At 52.5% G+C, this 23,536-nt stretch overlaps 1 protein-coding gene and 1 long non-coding RNA gene across 7 annotated transcripts in view; one reads left to right on the top strand and one right to left on the bottom strand.

Moving 5' to 3' along the window:
• Positions 1 to 12,838, top strand: part of LOC123354654 — a 57,044-nt gene extending 44,206 nt beyond the window's left edge. For both annotated transcript variants that reach the window (XR_006574801.1, XR_006574802.1), the window contains exons 3-4: positions 10,939 to 11,062; positions 12,368 to 12,838. This is a non-coding gene — a long non-coding RNA (uncharacterized LOC123354654). The remainder of the gene's footprint in view (positions 1 to 10,938; positions 11,063 to 12,367) is intronic.
• OPCML (opioid binding protein/cell adhesion molecule like) overlaps positions 1 to 23,536 on the bottom strand; it is an 823,390-nt gene that overhangs the window by 5,714 nt on the left and 794,140 nt on the right. The window lies entirely within an intron of this gene.

Raw genomic sequence — 23,536 nt, 5'->3', positions numbered from 1 at the left:
GGAAAGTAGGGACGAGGGTTGGAGTGTGTTAGCAGAGAGATGTGGGAAAGCCCAGGGCGGGAATGGTGGGGGCGGCGGCAGATCAGAACTGAGGTGCATTGTCAGAGCTGCGTAAAGAGAGCTTACGCAGAGAGCCCGCAGCTCGAGCTGTTGCCATCAGTCAGTGGGTTTGAGCCGCACCACAATCAAGCTGCCTCAAACGTTGGCATATATAAAAAAGCCAGAACCCTGCAGCCGGCTCCACCGTGCTTTGCAAGTTAGCGTAAATGCTCTGCATCCCTATACGTGCTTTCTCCGGAGCACCACATTGCTGCAAAAAGAATCTGACCCCCCTTTACCCCAACAAAACTCCATAAACCGCACTGCCTCTGGTAGGCTCATTTGCTCACAGTTCCAGAATATATATCTATGTATTTTGCACAGCTTTCCAAAAGCTCTGGATTTAGGATAGAATCTGAGCAGAAAGAAGCTCTCTCTCCAAACAGATTGTCCCCCCACTGCACTCCCAGTGGAATTGCTAGAGACGAAAGACGCCAGGAAAGCGTCGTGCTGTTTGATTAATTAATCACAATTTTAGAGTAACCCTGATTGACTGGAGCCACGGAAAAGAAAGCAGCTGTGCCTAACTCCTCCCATCTGGAGCTCTTTATGCTGTAACTGCTCTTAAATGCTCTACACTCTTGTAGCTCTGTTCTCTAGTGGGCTCTGTTTTCCCCCCTGTACATGAAAAGACAGATCTCAGTTGTTATTTAACTCGCCTAATGGCACTAGCCTAATTAAAAATTGATAACTACCACGGCGCACGGGCAGACTGCGAACCGACAACTACCGCGTGCGGCCCCTGCTCATTTTAATGCCATTCCTCTTCATACCGGGGGATATTAGCAGTAACGATCCGTTGATTTTACTTTCTCCCTTCGAACACGGAGAACCCCGATCTCAGACCGGCAGGGCTTCTCGTCCAGGACTTAGGCCATTCCCTTGAGAGGTAAGAGGGCAAAGTTCAAATCCCTTTTCAGCAAGGGGTTCAAACCCCGGGGAGTACCCCAACCACTAGCCTGCAGAGGGCTCGCGTTTCCTTGTCCCTTTGGGGCCAATAAATATTTAATCAAAGTGGAATAGCTTCAACAGGCAAGAGTGAGGGAGCTCCCCATTGTGGTACCCCCAAGGTTAAGGCATAAATCTGGGCTGCCTGAGATGCCTGCTCAAACCCGCTTTTAACAAGCAGAGGGGAAATTCGTACTCGCATCTCCCTCAGCCCATGTGAGTACCCTAACCCCTGGAGGAGACGGGCAGTGTAGGAGACCCTTCTTTAAAGGCCTTTTCCTGATCAGACAGAGGGTGGAACTGAAACAGGGTCCTTCACAGGTGAAGACCCTAACCACTAGGCTAAAGGTTACACCCCAGGCCTCCCAATTCCTTCCCCCTCTGCCCTCGGCTGTTTTGCAGGGTGTTAGGCCGGTACTTCACAGTCTCATAAGAAACGGTTGGGGCATCGAAGTCACCTGACTCCGGGAGAGGGGGTTCCTGGCAGAGATAGGCGCTGAATTCCCTGAAAGAGGCAGGGCTTAGCAGAACCTCTCTCATTGCTGTATCCCAGTGGCTAGCTCAGGCAACTCCCTGCTGGCTTTTATGAATTCCGTTCTTAGGTACCTGTCTCTCCCTTTTCACTGAAGAGGGAGCCTATGTGCTCAGCTCAAGCGTTGGGAATCTCTTTCTTCCAATTATTTTTTCTAGGCATCTAAAAGGCAGCGATGGCACTGCTGATATTGCCACATCTAAGTCCTTCTGTGGATCTGGGTCGCAGTCCTGAGGTAGGGAGGAGCTGAGTCCAGGTATATTTGGTCCATTTTATAGGCAGACCATGCTGTGACTGTAAGGGAGCTGAGAACGGGCATATCGCCCTGATTGCAGAGGAGAAGGGTTATGCTGAGATTGGGCATGCCACATCACCAGGACCCAGAGAACTGAGAATGGGCATGCGTTGTGAATGCCACAAGCACTGAGATCACAGAAGGGAGTACAGAATAGATGCTGTCAGTGCAGGCCACAGCCTCGCACCCAAGACCAAGGTGGGGAATTGAGAACAAGCAGCCTCAATGCCTGCCATAGACACAGATCCCTAAACCTGGGGTGTCCAGATGGGTGTGTGAGAGGCTTTCTGGAGTTCCTCTTCCCCCACACTCGTGCTGCTTGGGATAGGGAGCTCTAAATTCCTTCTCTATCCGCTTCTCTGGAGGTCAGCTGCTGTCTTCAATCTTCTCTTTTTCCCCTGCCTCTAAAAGCTGAAGTAGCGTCACATCCACTGATAGCATAAATGTTTGGCAGCATAAGATGCGTGTCCGTTCCCAGCTACTCTATGCATGGGAATGCCTCCCTACTTTGGGCCAACACCAGTTCAGAAATAGAATTAATCTGCCCCAAGAATAGAACAATAACTTAGGCACATCAGTGCAACATCTGATTCCAAACTCCACATTAGCGCCCTGTTCATGCCGAGTGTTTGCTTTGCATCAGCAACGTGGAAGAACATGCGTGAATCTGCATGTTCCTTGTCCTTGTGATCCACCTCGAGTTCCGGCAGAGGGGAAACGGGACATACTTCAAACCTTGGATAGCAACATCTCCAGACTGGGCAATAACGATCAGCTTGCTGAAGATCTGACAATCAGTAGTTTATTGTTTGTCCTGTCTGCTTCTTCTCTTGTTCGATTGTTTTGCTGAGATTACCAAATGATTTGAGATTGTGCCTCACCCCTTTGCAGCCTCCTGGGTACGAACTGCTTCATTTCTTGTGTGCCGTTCTCTCTGATCATGCACTAACTTTCTGCAATTTCAGGTGGGCCCACGGTGTTCACAAGTGGCTGTCTGTTGTCTGGGCTTCTTCCAGGTTCAGTGCTAAAAGGATTTGTCATTCTTGGACAGACGTTTCATCTGCAGCCATGCACTTTGTGATAGCTGCTTTGTGGAGCTCTGTTGCCGAAGGCTGCCCTTCACACATTTGTTTTGTCACAGCTGTTACAGCTGCAGCCAGTTAATACTTGGTCAGAGCCTTATCTTTTGTGCAAAGATGCTGATGCTTCCCACAGTTCTTGTTGAGTGATTGCTCAACAGACATGTCATGCCATCCACCATTGAAGGGTCTGGCAGTTGGGTATACTGCTCCCTGACAAACAACTAGGATGTGACATATTGCTGGCTTCTCCTCCTCCAGAAGTCCGGTTTCTGCTACATTTACAGAACTCCATCTAGCATCGTTCACATGACCACATTGGAAGTAAGTGGAATCATCTCTGCAAATGTCTCAAGCTCCATGGATTTGTCATCATCTCTCTTGGCTGCTAAGTATCCATTAGTAGTTGGGAGAAATCCATTAGATAGTTTTCCCAGAAGAGAAATGCTTATGAACAGTTTTTTTCTTGGGTAGCATAAGTGTCCATGACCTGGTGGAGTGATTGGGTACTATTCCTTAAGTCTGCCAGCGCATTCAGTGCTTCTACTCTGTTTCCTCTGTGTGCCTTTTCTACAGCTTCAAATGCATCACTGTACAATCCAGCTTTCTCCAAGATGTGTCACCTTCTGGGAGAACACCATTGTTCATGGAACCGCCAACTGTCATCCATTTCAAGCAGTTCATTGCTTCATTCATTACTTTGTGGATACTAACGCCATGGTTATATGTTTTCCTTCTTAGAGCATGGCTCATAGACGGTGGCTTCCACAAGAATGTTTTCAAACCCACTTTCCTTCATTGCTGCCTATATTGCCCATGAAATTCAGCGCAGAGTGCATGACTCCCACCTCAAGGTGGTTCCTATCAAATTAGTTTTGATTCCTCCATTTAACCAACTGTGCTTTGCAATAGGTTGTTTCATGATAAACAATGTATGTCCAGTCTTGGCCCTGAGAATGAAACATATCCTGAAAATATTTCCTCATTGTATATGCTGTATTAACATTAGTTGCTGGTGCAGGAATCCTAGGACAGTAGCCACTATTCATAAAATAGCAGACAGAATTTTTTTCTCAGATCAGTCCATTCTACAAATAATGACACACAGTTTGATGTATTACCTGGTATGGACAAGCTCGTGCTGTCATGTGACTACAGACTTTTGCTTTAACGGAAGGCAAAAAGTACAGACGCTCCCCGACTTACACAAGCGTACCATTCCAGAACACCTTGCGTAACTCGAATTTTGCGTAAGTCATCAACGTATACCTGACCATTATGCAAAAAAACCTAAACCAAAAACCAAAAAAGACTTTCTAGCTTACAGAATTTACAGAACTTTTTCCGTAAGTGCGGATTTGCGTAACTTGGGTTTGCGTAACCCGGGGAGCGTCTGTACAGGAAAATGCATAAAATATATCATCTGGGGCTAAATATTTCCCAAACTTTCCAAAACAGTGTTCTGTTTTTTATATAGGTGCATTAGCAATTGTATTTAGAAGCTTTCTGCCAGTTTTGGTCAAAATTAGGTTACGTCTACACTACCCGCCGGATCGCCGGGTAGCGCTCGATCTATCGGGGATCGGTTTATCGCGTGTAGTGTAGACGCGATAAATCGATCCCCAATCGTTCTCCCATCGACTGCTGAACTCCAGCTCAGCAAGAGGCGGAAGCAAAGTCGACGGGGGAACCGCGGCCATCGACCTCGCACCATGAGGACGCGAGGTAAGTCGAACTAAGATACATCGACTTCAGCGACGCTATTTTTGTAGCTGAAGTTGCGTATCTTAGGTTGACACCCCCACCCCCCAGTGCAGACCAGGCCTTAAACTATGTGTCTTCGAGTTGTGTCCCTTTTTGTGATTTTATTATTTTTTTCATGTGTGACAACAGTACATTTTTTCTAGCTGATGAGTTACCCTGACTCATTAATAAGATCCTTTTTAGATCTGGCTGGCAGACTAAAGTAAGAATTATCCCTATTTTAAAAATAACTTGAAATCCCACCAAAATATTTTTGTTCCAATCCCAGATGGATTTTTTTTTCTGATTTATCCAATCACCCACCATTTAAAAAACTATTATTTTCGGGTTACCCTAAAACAACACCCTTCCCCGCAACTGCTAGTAAACCAAAAAATCCAAGATTTGCCCAACTCTATCCAAGAAGTGTGACTCCTCCCTGCGCCCTGCTCGGATTACTTAAACCATTCTGCCTCTCTAGGCTAACTGGAGAAGGCAGCCAACAGCACAGGGGAGACAATATTCACATTTCGTATTTAAAGGGGCTCAGTCCAAGTACCTAGATATCTTTTCATTTTAAGCAACTCTGGAATTGTAACAAAGGCTGCCCTGGTTAATCATGCCCATCCCATTATGTTTTCAAATCAAGCTCTCCGGCTGTAATTGGAAGAGAAACCCAAAGCTGCTCGTCTTAGCACGTTCCAGACACAGACACGCAGAGCTCTGCGTGGACTCCATCTGCTCCCATGTGCTACGTGGACAGGTGTGTTTAATCTCTAAGGGAAACGCAAAGAGCAGCATCAAAATATTGTTAAATGTAATTATAGCTGGAGAGATTGATCTTAAAGCATTGATCAAATAAAAGGCCGAATGACTTTCAGCCTGCTTCCTCTGCCTGAGGCCGGGGGATGGAAGGGGGAGAAGGGGCCTCATTAAGCTGCATGAAGAACATAGAGATTGTCTGATGGAAGGCACACTGGGAGGGCAGAGTGTGATTGCTGCCCAAGAGCTATGGTGATGGGCACTACAAAAATGGCTAAAGAGCCAGTCGGTCCCAAGTGGCCTACTTAAATTAATCTGAATTAAACAGGTTGAACTAGCTACCCTAATGAAAACAGCCTTAAACTAAGGTTTGCCTTGAAGGAGCTTAACTTGCTCCTGTCTCAACGGGCAAAATTGCCAGGGACTTCAGTCAACCAGTATCAGGCCCTAAACTGGGGAATGATACAGTCTACGCTGGGGAATGAGACAGTGGAATGGAAATGCTAGGGCCAGTAGTATGTAATGGGGAAAGGCAGCGTGATCTAGAGGACAGGACGCTGTAATAGGAGTCGGGTTCTATTCCTGGCTCTGCCACTGACCTACTTTGTGACCTCAGGCAAGCCACTTCACTGTTCTGTGCCTCAGTTTCCCCACCTGCCCTTTGTCCCAGTTGTCGATTCAAAACGTAAGCTCTTTGGGGCTGGGACTGTCTCTTATTGTGCGTTTATACAGCACCTGGCACAACAGGGCCCTGATTTAATTGGTTCGGACTCCTAGCTGCTACTATAATACAGATAATAAACACCAATAAACTAGCAGTTCTCTTCCACTTGCCTGACTCCCCGGGTTCATGCCTCGCGGTGCAGTTAAGCAGTACAAGTGCCCTGCCCGCAGCGGAGTGTCAGGAATAATCGGAACATGCTAGCTAGTTTTCCGGTGCTTCTTGTCTATGCCAGCGTTTTAATGTCACAAGCTAAGAACAAACCCGATTTGGACTTGCTTGAAGTGGGGCTAACGTCAACAGTACAAAGCCACCTTTAGAGTGAGTGCGGTTACCCAGAATGCTAGAATTCGCCACTATCCAGAAAAGGCCAGATTGAGTAGAAGTAAAATGTATCATTCCAGCACAGCACAAAGTAACATATGTTCTGCACCTGTGATCTTCAGCCTTGGGAAGGTACAGTATATACCCCAGGGTCTCATGCGAAACCAGGAAAATGGGGTGTGAAGGACAAAAAAAAAAAAAAAAGGAAAAGGCAAAGGCACCATAAAGGCTTCGTGTACAGAGTAAAGAGAAAGCAGGGAAGGACATAAAGAAAAATAACTACAGAGGAAAAAAATAAGGACCCATGCAGAGAAAGGCCCATAAAGAAGACATAAAGCTGTTTGAGAATTTGTAAGGTCAATTTGTGTGTGTGCAGGGGGCGAGAAGAGGGATTACTCAGCCAGACAGACCATTTTCAGTGGGAGATGAGTCTGAAAACAGGTTGACAAACGTGACTGTGCTCCATCGCGGTTTCTGCTGGCGGCGACGCTGGAAGACAAACCTCTTAAAGGAGCCGATTATTCTAAGAGAGCCTGAGTGGAACATGACTTTATGACGGGCGAAGGGCGAGTTTAATAACCAGCTGATGCTACAAGTGCAGTCCGCTCTCCGGCATCAGCTTCACCTTGGATTTGTCTTGCACGCATGGAGGGAAATCTAGGCAATCTGTTCAAGGAACTTGTTTTCCTCGAGTTAGTGGGAGTGCCTGGGTCGCTCACCCGGTGGAGCAGCAACTGGGCACGGGGGAAGGGGGGTTTACATTCCAAACTCAGCTTGCAGCCTCTGTCTAGTTTGGTTTAACTGATTGAAGTCAGTTGCCTATGAACTGCACATGGCAGCAGCGTGGGTGTGTTTTGGGGAGTTCCCCTCGGCTTTATGGCACCAAGGGTTTCACTGGCCACTTGGCAGGACTTTTTTTTTTAATCGCAAATCCATCCAAAGGAAATATTTGTCCCTGCTAGTTTAGATTAACAGGAACTGTTCACTGTTGTTCACCAGCTGCCCAAACCGCAGTAGGATATAGTCAGCCTCCAATTACAGAGAGAGGGGGAACCTCTTGTCTAGATCATCCTTCGCGAACTTGGCTGGCTTATAATCTTGCTGACGGACCCTAACTGTTAGGGGAGAAATTCGCCCCTTTGCAAGGACTTGCATGAGACCTTTGCACTGCTTAACTCTCACGCTTTAAAGCTTAAGTGAGACCTTGTATGGACCCTTCTACAGAGGGTGTCTGGGACCCAGGACAGAAATAATGCGCCTCTGTGTCTCATAGCTGCTATTGGGATGGACATCTCAAGACCCTCCACCCTCTCGGTAACTACAGATGGGCCAAAAGCGAAGCCTCTGGTCAAAACCCCTCTGAAATCCCATGGAGGTTCAGATTTGAATCCCCAAATTGAAAGCCACCTCTGTGGTTCTATAGTCACACTTTCAGATTTGTCCCAAGTCGATAGAAAACTTGAGACTTCAGCTGAGTTCCAAAGATTTTTGCCATGTGGGGAGACAAAATCTTGTGAGATTTCAAAGCCAGCAGTCTCTTATTCGGCTGTAACCTCAAACCCTGAATTCCAGTTTAGACTTCCATCAGAACAGCTCCCCCTTTTTTCAGCTCACTGCAGTGCAGTCAGAAATAACTGCGACAAGAGGAAAAGGGAACTTTCCCCCTTTAAAAGAAGAATCGTTAATTTATAATTACACATTAAGTGCAATCTCTCACACTTGGCTGTGATCTGAACTGAAAATAAACACAGTGTGCACAGCCTAACCTCATTAATTTTAAGGCAAAGGAATAACAAACCATCATAATGGAAAAAAAAAATAATGGAGTGAGGGGATCTAATTAGCTGATGCGTCTCTCCGCTTGTTCAGGAACACAAACCTGTTTTCCGCAGTGCAAAACCAGCCTCGCCAAATTGTTTCATTTCAAACAGAACTTTTATTTTCCTTAATTACAACAGACTGTGGTATTATGTTTCCAGGCATCTACCAGATGATCTTTGTAGAGCAATTAAAATTATTTTGTGCGGGGCGGGGGGGGGAGGGAGGGAAGTGCAGTGGGTGCTTGTTTTGGTTTTGTATTTTAAAATCGCATCGAGTTGTTGCAGGGTACAGTGCTGTGACTAGGAGCCTTGTAATGCTCTGTCAGAAAAGCTAATTTCAGTCGGATCATCACAATAAAGACAGAGACACTGCCAAGCTGCAAAAACTCCAAGCCTCTGCTGACTTTAGCAAACGTCGAGTTGACGGCGTCAGAACTCGGAACGCTAGGACTAATAACCAGATGGCAATGATTCGGGAAAGGGTGGAGGGGGGGGGACGCTCATCAGAAATGAAATGTGAAATGTCTGCATATTTTTCTAATATGTTGACATTTTGCAGGTTTCAGAAAATGTAACTGATTGCGCGGCTGTCAGCCAGAAAAAGGAAGGGACTGATTCACTCCACTCCTCCGTAACTAAATCGGAGATGTGAAAATGTATTTGGGGAAGGAAATGGAAGGCTCTTCAGAGTTCTTGCTACAGAGGGGAAAAGAAATCCCTTGGCAATAATTTGCTTAACCATTTCTGATTGAAAGTGGGTTTTTTTTCCCCACCTTGTTTCAGTTTGAATTCAAGGCACTTTCAATATGACTCACCAATTTACCAGATGAAGCCAGTATGCTGTTTGAGAGTCTGTGTGCAGAAAGGGACTGGTTTTGCTCAGTGCTACATACGAGCCAGAACCTTTAGAGTCAAGTTGGAATCCAGAGCACCGCCAAAGTCCAGGGAGTGTCTGCAATCACTGTTAAGGCCTGGGCTTATAATAGCGATAAGCAAGATTTGCAGAGGTTGGCTTCGTATCCATTGGCTAAAGTAGGGGTTCTCAAACTTCATTGCACCGCAACCCCCTTCTGATTACTACACAACCCCACTGGGTGGGGGACACCAAAGACTGAGCCCACCCCAGCACTGCCACCCCAGGTGTGTGGGGGGGAGCAAAGCGGAAGCCCAAGGGCTTCAATCCTAGGCAGGGAGCTTGCAATGTGAGCCCCACCACCCAGGCCTGAGGCCGAAGCCCGAGCCTGCCACTTTGGGTTTCGGCTTCAACCCTGAGCCTCAGCAAGTCTAATGACAGACTTGGTGACCCCATGAAAATGGGGTCCCGACCCACAGTTTGAGAACCTTTGGGCTAGAGGGGGCCTCCATTTCATGTTATTAGTTTGACTCACAACAGAGCCCTAAGTCCTGAGGTTTGGATGTGGGTCCATACTCTCCCATAGTTTGGAGATCAGACTCATGCTGTGATTCACCCCAATCTCTAGCCAGCACCAGAAAGTTAAAGTTTCAAGAGATGAATGAAGATGTTATTGTATTGTCCCTAACCCTCTTGTGCCCCCTTGAAATTCAAAGTGAATTGTAATGAAGGTACTTCCTTGTGGCCCAGCTGATCTCACTCAAAAACCTGCAGCTAGGACAGGAGTGGGCAAACGGCGCCCGCGGGGCTGCCGCCTCCGTGGCGCTGCAGGCCCCGCGCTGCTCCCAGAAATGGCCGACACCATGTCCCTGCGGCCCTGGGGGGCGGGGTGAGCTCTGCGCGCTGCCCTTGCCTGCAAGCACCGCCCCCGCATCCCCCATTGGCTGGGAAAGGGGAACTGCGGCCAATGGGAGCTTTGGGGGAGGTACTCACTGGTGAGGGCAGGGAGCAGAGCCCTCTTCCCCCTTCCTCCCCCCGGGGCCGCAGGGAGCCAGCCTTAGCCCCGCTGTGCGCCGTTGCCACCTCGGAGCAGCTCCAGGTAAGCGGCCCCGGGCCGAACCCTGAACCCCTCCCGCAGCCCAATCCCCTGCCCCAAGCCCCCTCCCACACTCCACACCCCTGCCGTACCCCAACCCCCTGCCCTGAGCCCCTCCCACACCCTGCACCCCACCCTCCTGCCCCAGCCCTACATTCATGGCCCTGCATGCAATTTCCCCACCCAGATGTGGCCCTTGGGCCAAAAGGTTTGCCCTCCCCTAAGCTAGAACCTACTGCGTTACTTTCCTGCAAAAAGGTAATGACAATAACTTTCCATGGGCATGACACATGGATCTCATTCCTGCCACGCCTGGAGCACAGCTCACTACAGTTGTCTTTGGCCTTTAAATGGTAAAGGAAAAAAAAAATCAGCCTGTTTCTCTCTCCTCCCCGCCCCCGCCATCAGGTTCTGAATGCAATCAGTGGGATGCTGTGCCTTTGTCTCATCTCCCTTAATCCCAGGGGATTTGAAAGGTACAAACGCAACACAAGACACAGAAAACAAACAACCGAACAACCCAGTACGCTCTTAACTTTTGTGTGGAGAGAAAACTCAAGCTAGTGGGTTTTATTCAAGGTGTTTTCTTTCCTTCCACAAGAGCCGGACTTGAGTGGAGACACAATAGGAATTGATATTTCAACCTGATTTTTTTTCCCCTTGCAGCTGTGATAGCAGAAGCTTCCACTATGCTGGGTCTCATGGGATTTCTCTTTTTCGCCCTTCCCCTCTGGTGAAGAATACTCTGCCCATGGCTGTGTTTCTCACTCCAGTTTATGCAGTAAGATGGGTCAGACGCTGCTTTATTATTACTTTGGGGTGGGGGAGATATTCCTTTTGGGTCAAGAGATGGGGGTTCTGTTTTGTTTTCTCCCCCGCTGCGGCTTCTAGCTGCACTTGCTGTTTTTCAGATTACAGATTAATACTGCTGCCTGTTCCACTTGATCTTACTCACAGTTTGCAGCCGTCTTCATTCTGCTGCATCTTGTTTATTTTTACCCAATCTCATGTTCTCCCCTGCTCCTTTATCTTGGCTTCTGAAATCTGATTAGCTGCGGCTCAGTAACCTCCTCTATTGTTCCTGTCTATCTCGCTCCTTTATTCACAACTTTCTAGACTCTCATTTTTCTGAAAATGTTTACGAGATGGGATTTTTTTTTTTTTGTCCTTTTTAAAATGTCGCTTTGTAGCAGCCTGGCTTTATAAACCTAGGCCTCTGTTGAGGGATCGCGGGTCGTCATTTTCACCAGTGCAAAGTGGGTCGGGAGTGCTACCCAATCGGAGCGTTTTCATTTCCCTCACCCTGGTGTAAATGACCCTATGGCTGCTTTAGGCCCTGCAGAGGAGCTCAGCACTCAGGGAAGTAAATGCAAAGAGGATCCGTCCCTTCCCTTCCATACAAGTTCTAGGGAGGGGGAGTGGTCAGGCTGCTCCAAGGTCTCTCTCCACATCTGGGGGCAGCTCTTCTGGGCAATGCAAGGGGAGTGCCAGGGCAAGGCGCCGTTCAGGGCCTGCCCCTGGAGTCCTGCAGGATCTGTCAGGGAGAAGAGGGAAGGGTAGGAGGACCCAGGTCTTCCCCTTCCAGCAGGTGTCTCCTCTGAGCCACTTCCTCCCTTCCCTTCAGTTGCTGGCACAGTCTCAGTAATTCAGAGCTCCAGCTGGACCCAGGGAGAGCTTCCCCCTAGTCAGGGAGAAGGGGAGGGGACAAGCGCGCGGGGTCAGGCGCCCATTCTCCCGGGTGAGTCTTGCTCATAGTCCTAGTCTTCCTCCTGCAGACTGCGCCGCCTCAGCGGGTACTGCATGTCTGCCCTCTCGCAGCCACTCTCTCCTTCTCCCAGGCTGACTGCCAGAGCTCCTTCGGGAGCTGAGGGTGCCCTGAGGAGCATGCCTGGCAGCTGCTGAGGAGTGGGGCCATAGTGCCCCAATACTGGGCCACCACCCCTTTACCCTACGTGTGGGCGGCGTGGAAGATATGGAATGATTTTCCCCTTTTGCTGCTCCAGGATGAGAGTTCTGCACCCTCCCACCTCTCCCCCCCCACACACGGCTCCCTCAGTAAAAGGAAAATCAGCCTAACACCTTGTTCTTTCCACAGTTCATCTCAAAGCATCTTCCTTTTCCACTCCCTGTCGTGCAAGACTACTACCATCAAAGCAAATTGCTGAAGCAAGCAGAGCTGGCTTTGCCCCTGCTGGTGGAGAAGAGGGAAGGTAGCAACCGCTGCGCTAGGGAAGAGAGCTTCACGCTGCCGAGACCGTGCACGGGCTGCCTTCTCTACACTTCTTTGAGAAACGTGGTTGATTTCTAATACGTATTGAAAGTGATCTTGCTCCAGACAAAGATCACAGTCGAGGCATAGTCGAACCCTAGCCCTGCCATGCCCGCTTGGCACTGTGGCCATGCCCAGAGGCTAAAAACCCTCGTGAAATGCTGCTGATACACCCCCAAGCATAATCTGACCACATCCCTCCCATGCCCTGATAGGCATCATTGAACGCCAACGCTGACAGGCTGCGAAGCTAAATGCTTAATTGAACCACCATCCTGACACGGCCCCCTCCACAGATTGTCTATCCTCTGTGATTCCACAAATCTAGAGATGGGGGTTTTATGATCCTCCTCTTGAAGGAGGATCACTTTGGTGACATAGTCATTGGGCCACAGCCCCAGCCGGCTGGTTGGGTTAGTGCGGTGGTTGGAGTGCGTGCCCAGCGGCCGGGAGGTTGGTGGTTCCTATCCTGTTTCTTCTTGAAGAGAAGGGAGTTGAGCACTTAGCTCTCAACTGAACGGCCTAAGTGCCGGGCTGGGATGTGGGGGCTCCCTCTCTTTTCTGCTGAAGATGGGCCACTGGCAGTAAATAGTACATGAGAATTGGGCCCTAACCTCCCTGTGGCTCCCTCGGTAGTCCCGTGGTTTGGCTCCTTACCCGCAAACCGGTGAGTGGCTGGTTCAAGACCCCTCCCCCTTTCTGTTTGTTGGGAAGGGATGGCCCCTTCATTTCTTATCGCTCAAGCGTTCCACTTTAACTATATATTAACCAGGGCAAGGTAGGCTCTTGTGTCCTTCTCCGGTACGGGGGTTAGGGTGCGCGCTTGCAGTGGGGGCTGATTCCGGTTCAGATCCCTTCCAGGTAGGTTAAGATGGGGCAGGCGTCTCAATCTCTTACCGCTCAAGCGTTCCACTTTAACTATATATTAACCGGAGCAAGGGAAGCTTTCAAGTCCCTCTACGGTACAGGGGTTAGGGTGCTTGCTTGGATTGTAGGTGGCCCTGGTTCAATGCCCTGCTGTGTGGCACAGGAGGGCCTCTGGTGGGTGAGATGAGACCCCTCCTAGCTGAGCAAGAGGCCTGTCACAGGGCCTCTTGCTCTTTTAATTAAAGGGGCTTTTGCTGCTGAGCAGTAAAACCCCCTCTCTCTCTTGTCCACCATGATCAGGATACACACCCAGGTTGTGGCAGACCCCAGGGCACTCCCCTGCTCTTTTGAGGGGTGTGAACTGGGGGCTGCCAGCTCCTGGGGGAGAGTCACTGGTGAGCGATCCCTGTCCAAATCCCCTCTCAGTCCCAAGAAGACAATGGCCTCTTGAGAAAGAGAGGGGGTTCAGACAAGGATGGCCCACCGCAAAGGACAGTCACCTAGGAGGCAGGAAATCCCTGTGCAAATCCCTGCTGAACAGGCAGCTGGGGGATTTGAACCAGGATCTCCCACAACCTGGGTGAGTATCCTAACCACTGGACTAAAGAGAGAGAGTTGCTGGGGGGGCTGGCCCAGAGCACATTTAACTCAAGTGGAACAGCTTCAAGTGGCAAGAAGGAGACAGGCAACCCCCTCGCTATTACAGGAAGGTCAGGGGACGCACACCAGGCGAGATTCGAGCCCACATCTCCGGCACCCCAGGCACAGAGCACAACCATCAGGCTACAGAGGGTACTGGTTCTGGGGAGAGGACCAAAGGCCATTTAATTAAAGTAGAACAGCTTTGAAAGGCAAGAAGGAAGGAACTCCCAGATAGATGAGCGCACACAGCCACCCACCTGAAAGAAGATTCAAACTCACATCTGCCCCCAGGCCAGGCACCCAGACAAACCACCACCAACCTACAGAGGGATGTGCAACTGGAGGAGGCCCAAAGGCCATTTAATTAAAGCAGAACAGCTGCCACCGGTAAGAGAGACGCAGCCGCCGCATGGCAGTACCCAAAAGGCTACCAGGCCAGGGTTGAGGGGCTCATCTCAAGCCCTTTTGAGCATCAGCAGACCTGGGGAATTGAACCCTCAGCAGCCACATCCCACACATGTGGCACAACCGCTGGACCACGGCAGATGCTATGCCAGGCTCTTTGCCCAAACAATAGTTAATTAACGTGGAAGACCTTCTACGGGCAAAGAAAAAGCAACAGCCTTGATTGCCACTGCATGAGAGGCAAGTCAGATCCACGGAGGATATCTTTCAAAGGTCTTTGCTGCACACTGAGAGAGGATTTGAACCCATGGGGGGAACACCCCAGACTGCTAGCCGCACCGCTGGACTAGGAAGGAAGGTGTTGAAGTCCTTGGCCCAACTAATATTTCATTCAAGTTGAACAGCTTCACGGGCAAGAGGAGGGGAACACAAGACCCCCCCCATCGCTAGATGCTGCGGAATCGCAGAGCGGAGACAGGCTGTAGGAGAGCCCTCTTCAAATCCCCCCAACCCACCGGGCAGGCGGGCAGAAAGGGGATTTGAACGAGCCATCCTCAGGGTCCCTCTGTGAGGCCTAACCATGGGAATCAGAGAGGCAGCCACAGCTTTTAACTGGGCCCTACAGCCTGGCATTGAAGTGGAACAGCTTCAAGTGAGGGCGCGCCCATCGCTGTAGCCCGGGACCCAATGATTAGGGGATTCACCCGGGCAGTAGGTGAGTCCTTTGCAAATCCCTTGCGCTCATCAGGCAGAGGGGAGCGTGAACGGGTAGATTGCATCAGACCAATGGGCCAGCTAGCCCACCACCCTGTCTTCCCACAGCGGCCAACGCCACCTGCTTCAAAGGCAACGAACCGAAGAGGCCAAGCATCGAGCGATCCGGCCCGTCGGCCCCTCCCGGCAGCTGGCGGGCAGCGGGCTAAGGACACCCCGAGCATGGGGCCGCGTCTCTGACCGCCTGGGCTAACGGCCACTGAGGGACCCATTCACCGCGCACGTTCCCATTCTTTTTTTCGAACCCACTTCCGGTTTTGGCCTGCCCCACATCAATTGGCGACGAGTTCCACAGGCTGACTGCGCGTCGCGGGGGCGAAGTACTGCCTGGGGTTTGGGTGAAACCTGCCGCCTACTAATTCCAGCGGGCGAGCCCTGGGTCTTGCGTCGCGTGAAGGGGTGAGTAGCACGTTCCGCACCCGAGCCAAGATTGGCTAGACCTCTAGCAGCTCCAACCTTAACTGTCGCTTTCCCCAGCTGAACCTGAAGCGGCCCCCGACCCCCATCCCAGGCGAGGCCCCTAACCACTAGGCTAAAAGTTACACGGGAGGCCTCTGCCTCCTTCTCCCTGGGCTGTTTTGCGAGGCGTTGGGCAGGTCCCTAACCAGCTCACACTGAGTGGGTTAGGCACCTAAGTCACCTGAGGGGTTCCGGGTTGGGAGGGGAAGACGCTGGGTCAATTTCCTTCTCCCCGCCTGACGAGCAGGGAGTCGAAGAGGGCCCTGCAGTCTCGAGCGCGAGCCCCGGCGCCGAAGGGAAGGAGAGCCTGAGGGGGCTTGCCGGTTGTAGCGCATGGAGGCTGTGCCACTTTCCTTCAGTAGTAACTGGGCACAGATACTGCACACACCCCTCTGTAGTCCAGTGGCTCGGGTACTTACCTGGCATGTGGTTGACGCTAGTTCAACTCCTCCCCCAGCTTGCTGAGGAAGGACTCGAATGGCCTGTTCTGCAGCAAAGCGCCAGCTGCTGGACTCAGAGGTGTTCTCCTGGGGCGCTTGAGCCCCTTGACTCTTTCTTTTTTTCTGCTGAAGCTGGTCCATTTACTTGCATTACATAGTCACGGGGCCAACTAAGCACCCCGCAGCGCGCTGTAGTCAGGGGCTTGTGCTGTGTGCCCAGCATGTGGGCGGTTGGGGTTCAAAGCCCCTTCCTTCTTGCTGAGACGGGATGTGAACCTTGATCTCCTGCCTCTCCGCTGAATGGCCTGAGTGCCGGGCTAGGAGGCTTTCCCATGTGGGGGCTCTCTCTGTCTTTTCTGTTGAAGGAGGGTCACTTTGGTGACATAGTCATTGGGCCAGAAACCCAGCCAGCCGGTTGGGCTAGTGCGGGGGTTGGCGCGTGTGCCCAGTGGTCGGCAGGTTGGCAGTTCCCATCCCCTTTCTTCTTGAAGAGAAGGGAGTTGAGCACTTAGCTCTCAACTGAACGGCCTAAGTGCCGGTCTGGGATGTGGGGGCTCCCTCTCTTTTCTGCTGAAGATGGGCCACTGGCAGTAAATAGTACATGAGAATTGGGTGCTAAGCTCCCTGTGGCTCCCTCGGTAGTCCCGTGGTTTGGCTCCTTGCCCCTAAACCAGTGAGTGGTGGGTTCAAGACCTCTGGTCCTTGAGAAGGGATGGCCCCTTGATCTCTTGCCTCGCAAGCATTTCACTTTAACCATATATTAACCGGGGCAAAGGAAGCTCTTGTATCCTTCTCTGGTATAGGGGTTAGGGTGCGTGCTTGCACTGGGGGCTGACGCCGGTTCAGCTCCCTTCCGGGTAGGTTAAAACAGTGTGGGCGTCTCAATCTCTTATCGCTCAAGCGTTCCACTTTAACTATATATTAACTGGGGCAAAGCAAGCTCTCAAGTTCCTCTATGGTGTGGGGGTTAGGGTGCACACTTGCAGTGGGTCCTGACCCTGGTTCAGATCCCTTCTGGGTAGGTTAAGATGGGGTGGGCGTCTCAATCTCTTATTGCTCGAGCGTTCCACTTTAACTATATATTAACCGGGGCAAGATAAGCGCTTGTGTCCCTCTATAGTATGGGGGTTATGGTGCTCGCTTGGATTGTGAGTTACCTGGGTTCAAGTCCCCGCTCTACTGGGCAGGAGGACCTCTAGTGGGTAAGAGGAGACACCCCTAGCTGAGGAAGAGGCAGGTAGGAGGGCTGGTGGGGGTGAGAGGAGATGCCCTGTAGCTGAGGCAGGTAGGAGGGCCTGTGGGTGGAGAGAGGTAGCAAGCAAGGCAGGTGGGGGGGAGAGAGAGGAAGGAGACCCCCCCAGTGGAGGAAGAGGCAGGTAGGGAAGAGAGGCATGAGACCCCCGCAGAAGAGGCAGGTAGCAGGGGGGGAGAGAGGCAGGCAGGTAGCAGAGGGGGGGAGAGAGAGGCAGGCAGGAGACAACCCCCCCCCAGAAGAGGCAGGCAGGTAGCAGAGGGGGGGAGAGAGAGAGGCAGGCAGGAGACCCCCCCTGGAAGAGGCAGGCAGCAGAGGGGGGGAGAGAGAGGCAGGTAGTGGGGGGGGGTGTGCAGTGAGCAAGAGGAGAAGGAAATCCCCCTTATAGAGGTGGGTACTGCTCTATATAGGAGAGCACCTCTTTAGGAGAGGTCCTTCTCCTCTTGCACCCTGCCTCACCCCTTTCCACTACCTGCCTACCTCTTCTGGGGGGGGTGCGTCTCCTACCTGTCTCTCTCTCCCCCCCCCTCTGCTACCTGCCTACCTCTTCTGGGGGGGGGGGGGGTGGGTCTCCTACCTGTCTCTCTCTCCCCCCCCCCCCGCTACCTGCCTCCCTCTTGGGGGGGGGGGGGGTGGGTCTCCTACCTGTCTCTCTCTCCCCCCCCCTGCTACCTGCCTACCTCTTCTGGGGGGGCGGGGGGGGCTCCTACCTGTCTCTCTCTCTCCCCCCCCCCCCCGCTACCTGCCTACCTCTTCTGGGGGGGGGGGGTCTCCTACCTGTCTCTCTCTCCCCCCCCCCCCCAACCTGCCTACCTCTTCTGGGGGGGGTGGGTCTCCTACCTGTCTCTCTCTCCCCCCCCTCTGCTACCTGCCTACCTCTTCTGGGGGGGCGGGGGGGTCTCCTACCTGTCTCTCTCCTCCCCCCCCTCTGCTACCTGCCTACCTCTTCTGGGGGGGTCTCCTGCCTCTCTCCCCTACCTGCCTCTTCCTCCACTGGGGGGGTCTCCTGCCTCTCTCTCCCCCCACCACCTGCCTTGCTTGCTACCTCTCACCCCCACCAGCCCTCCTACCTGCCTCTTCCAGGAGTGTCTTCTCTTACCCACTAAAGGTCCTCCTGCCCAGTAGAGTGGGGACTTGAACCCAGGTAACTCACAATCCAAGCAAGCACCATAACCCCCATACTATAGAGGGACACAGAAGCTTACCTTGCCCCGGTTAATATATAGTTAAAGTGGAACGCTTGAGCGGTAAGAGATTGAGACACTTGCACCATCTCAACCTACCCAGAAGGGATCTGAACCCAGGTGAGCCCCCACTGCAAGCATGCACCCTAACCCCCACACCACAGAGGGACTTCAGAGTCTCTTTTGACCCGGTTAATAGATAGTTAAAGTGGAACGCTTGAGCGATAAGAAATTAAGGGGCCATCCCTTCTCAAGGACCAGAGGTCTTGAACCCACCACTCACTGGTTTAGGGGCAAGCAGCCAAACCACGGGACTACCGAGGGAGCCACAGGGAAGTGGGGGCCCAATTCTCATGTGCTATTTACTGCCAGTGGCCCATCTTCAGCAGAAAAGAGAGGGAGCCCCCACATCCCAGCCCGGCACTTAGGCCGTTCAGTTGAGAGCTAAGTGCACAACTCCCTTCTCTTCAAGAAGAAAGGGGATGGGAACCGCCAACCTGCCAACCACTGGGCACATGCTCCAACCACCGCACTAACCCAACTGGCTGGCTGGGGTTCTGGCCCAATGACTATGTCACCAAAGTGACCCTCCTTCAACAGAAAAGACAGAGAGAGTCCCCACATGGGAAAGGCGCCTAGCCCGGCACTCAGGCCATTCAGCGGAGAGGCAGGAGATCAAGGTTCACATCCCGTCTCAGCAAGAATGAAGGGGCTTTGAACCTCAACCGCCCACATGCTGGGCACGCAGCACAAGCCCCCGACTACAGCGCGCTGCTGGTTGCCTTATTGGCCCTGTGACTATGTAATGCAAGTAAATGGACCGGCTTCAGCAGAAAAAAAGACAGAGTCAAGGGGCCCAAGCAAACACCTCTGAGTCCAGCAGCTGGTGCTTTACTTCAGAACGGGCCATTCGAATCCTTCCTCAGCAACCTGGGGGAGGAGTTGAACTAGCGTCAACCACACGCCGGGTAAGTACCCGAGCCACTGGACTACCCAGTTACTACTGAATAAAAGTAACTTCAGGACAGGCCATTCAAGTTGGGAAGGAGTTGAAGTAGCATGGCCCCATGACTATGTAATGTAAGTGGAACATGTCCCTGCCACTCCTCCAGTCTGATGGCATAATCGAACCACAACCCTGACACGCCCCCAGGCTAAAGGCATAATCAAAGCACAACCCTGACACGCCCCTGCCAAGCCCCTGACACGCCCCCAGGCTAAAGGCATAAACAAAGCGCAACCCTGACACGCCCCTGCCAAGCCCCTGACACACCCTCAGGCTAAAGGCATAAACAAAGCGCAACCCTGACACGCCCCCGCCAAGCCCCTGACACGCCCCCAGGCTAAAGGCATAATCAAAGCACAACCCTGACACGCCCCCGCCAAGCCCCTGACACGTCCCCAGGCTAAAGGCATAATCAAAGCTCAACCCTGACACGCCCCTGCCAAGCCCCTGACACGCCCCCCAGGCTAAAGGCATAAAGCACAACCCTGACACGCCCCTGCCAAGCCCCTGACACGCCCCCAGGCTAAAGGCATAATCAAAGCACAACCCTGACACGCCCCCGCCAAGCCCCTGACACTCCCCTGCCAAGCCCCTGACACGCCCCCAGGCTAAAGGCATAATCAAAGCACAACCCTGACACGCCCCCGCCAAGCCCCTGACACGCCCCTGCCAAGCCCCTGACACGCCCCCCAGGCTAAAGGCATAATCAAAGCACAACCCTGACACGCCCCCGCCAAGCCCCTGACACTCCCCTGCCAAGCCCCTGACACGCCCCCAGGCTAAAGGCATAATCAAAGCACAATCCTGACACTCCTCTGCCAAGCCCCTGACACGCCCCCCAGGCTAAAGGCATAATCAAAGCACAACCCTGACACGCCCCCGCCAAGCCCCTGACACTCCCCTGCCAAGCCCCTGACACGCCCCCCAGGCTAAAGGCATAATCAAAGCACAACCCTGACACGCCCCTGCCAAGCCCCTGACACGCCCCCAGGCTAAAGGCATAAAGCACAACCCTGACACGCCCCTGCCAAGCCCCAGCCACGCCCCCAGGCTAAAGGCATAATCAAAGCACAACCCTGACACGCCCCGCCAAGCCCCTGACACGCCCCTGCCAAGCCCCTGACACGCCCCCCAGGCTAAAGGCATAATCAAAGCACAACCCTGACACGCCCCCGCCAAGCCCCTGACACGCCCCTGCCAAGCCCCTGACACGCCCCCCAGGCTAAAGGCATAAAGCACAACCCTGACACGCCCCTGCCAAGCCCCTGCCACGCCCCCAGGCTAAAGGCATAATCAAAGCACAATCCTGACACGCCCCCGCCACACCCCCATAGGGTAGATGCATCATCAAAAAACACACCCGCTACGATGCCCCCATAGGCTCTAGGCATCCTGGCTAAGCCACTGACACAACTCCATTACACCCTGGCACACTCTCACCAAGCCCCTGCCATGCCTGCATAGGCTCGAGCCATCATCGTAACACACCCGCTGACACTTGCCCACTACACCTCTATAGGTTTGAAGCAGCCGCAATACACCCCCCCGCCCCAGACTTGAGGAAGCCCTCCCGCCATGGCCCTGACATGCAGCCTTGAAACATGCCCCCATCATATCCCTGACACCCTTGTGTGCTCACATCAGCCTTGATACAGGCCCCTGCCAAGCCCGTGTACACTCAGCTCACACCCTTGAAACATCCTGGGGGCCTCGTGTCATCCTCAGACCACACCTCTGAGCCTGCCGCCATCCATGCCCTTCCCCATGTGTGGGCTGACTAGTCCCCTGCCACACCCTTATTTGTACCCCTCTGCCCAATGTGCCCCCCCCACTCTGTGTGCGATGAGCCCCGTCCATTCACGCTTCACTGTAGGGCAGGGCCGGCTTTAAGACGTGTGGGGCCCAATTCAAACATTTTCAGCGGGGCCCCAGCAGGTATGACTAAAAAAAAAAAGCCTTTCATTGCTTAGCAATCAGTTCCCTATAAAAAGTTGTGATTTAAGGGATGTGCCACAGTATGTGTTTTTTGTACCAATAGGGCTACCATACGTCCGTATTTTCCTCCCGGATGGTGATTTAAGAACCAAAAAGCCTGACGTGTCCGAGAACATATGGCTGTCTGTTAATTCGACCTCAAGTTCTTTTTTAAAAAGATGGGCCTGAACCAGACATGAGCTCCATTTTACATGTGTGGGGCCCCGCCACTCCCTGGGGGTGTGCTAGGGTGACCAGCTGCCCTGGTTTTCTAAGGACAGTCCCAATTTTTGGGTCTTTTTCTTATATAGGATCCTATTATCCCTGGCCCGATTTTTCACACTTGCTGTCAGGTCATCCTAGGATGTGCACATATGTGGGTCCCAGCTGCTCCCTGCAGGGTTACTGCCCTGGGAACGGCAGGGCACCAGTGGACCTGGGGCTGGCTGGAGGCAGCGCAGGGGCTGGCTGGAGGTAGAGTCTGGCTGCAGGCAGTTCAAGGGGTGCAGGGCTGGAAGGACTTGAATGGCCTGTTCTGCAGCAAAGCGCCAGCTGCTGGACTCAGAGATGTTCTCCTGGGGCGCTTGGGCCCCTTGACTCTTTCTTTTTTTCTGCTGAAGCTGGTCCATTTACTTGCATTACATAGTCACTGGGCCAGCCACACACCCAGCAGCAGGCTGTAGTCAGGGGCTTGTGCTGCATGCCCAGCATGTGGGCGGTTGGGGTTCAAAGCCCCTTCCTTCTTCCTGAGATGGGATGTGAACTGTGATCTCCTGCCTCTCCGCTGAATGGCCTGAGTGCCGGGCTAGGCAGCTTTCCCAGGTGGGGACTCTCTCTGTCTTTTCTGTTGAAGGAGGGTCAATTTGGTGACATAGTCATTGGGCCAGAGCCCCAGCGGGCTGGTTGGGTTAGTGCAGTGGTTGGCGCGTGTGCCCAGTAGCTGGGAGGTTGATAGTTCCCATCCGCTTTCTTCTTGAAGAGAAGGGAGTTGAGCACTTAGCTCTCAACTGAAAGGCCTAAGTGCTGGGCTGGGATGTGGGGGCTCCCTCTCTTTTCTGCTGAAGATGGGCCACTGGCAGTAAACAGCACATGAGAATTGGGCCCCCACTTCCCTGTGGCTCCCTCGGTAGTCCCGTGGTTTGGCTCCTTGTCCCCAAACCGGTGAGTGGCCGGTTCAAGACCTCTGGTCCTTGAGAAGGGATGGCCCCTTAATTTCTTATCGCTCAAGCGTTCCACTTTAACTATATATTAACCGGGGCAAAGGAAGCTCTTGTGTCCTTCTCTGGTATAGGGGTTAGGGTGCGTGCTTGCACTGGGGCCTTGCGCGGGTTCAGCTCCCTTCCGGGTAGGTTAAAACAGCGTGGGCGTCTCAATCTCTTACTGCTCAAGCGTTCCACTTTAACTATATACTAACCGGGGCAAAGGACATTCTCAAGTCCCTCTATGGTATGGAGGTTAGGGTGCGCCCTTGAAGTGGGCCCTGACCCTGGTTCAGATCCCTTCTGGGTAGGTTGAGATGGTGCAGGTGTCTCAATCTCTTACGGCTCAAGCGTTCCACTTTAACTATATATTAACTGGGGCAAAGGAGAGTTTTGAGTCCTGCTGTGGTATAGGGGTTAGGGTGGGTGCTTGCACTGGGGGCTGACCCCAGTTCAGATCCCTTCTGAGTAGGTCAAGATGGGGTGGGCGTCTCAATCTCTTACTGCTCAAGCGTTCCACTTTAACTATATATTAACCGGGGCAAGGAAAGCGCTTGTGTCCCTCTATAGTATGGGGGTTATGGTGCTCGCTTGGATTGTGAGTTACCTGGGTTCAAGTCCCCGCTCTACTGGACAGGAGGACCTCTACTGGGTAAGAGGAGACACCCCTAGCTGAGGAAGAGGCAGGTAGGAGGGCTGGTGGGGGAGGAGAGGTAGCAAGGCAGGTGGGGGGGAGAGAGAGGAAGGAGACCCCCCCAGTGGAGGAAGAGGCAGGTAGGGGAGAGAGGCAGGC

The sequence above is a fragment of the Mauremys mutica genome, chromosome 22 (genome assembly GCF_020497125.1).
Source record: "Mauremys mutica isolate MM-2020 ecotype Southern chromosome 22, ASM2049712v1, whole genome shotgun sequence".
NCBI lineage: Eukaryota > Metazoa > Chordata > Testudines > Geoemydidae > Mauremys > Mauremys mutica.
The sequence above is the reverse complement of the archived record's forward strand: the minus strand, read 5'-3'. Positions and strand labels throughout refer to the sequence as shown.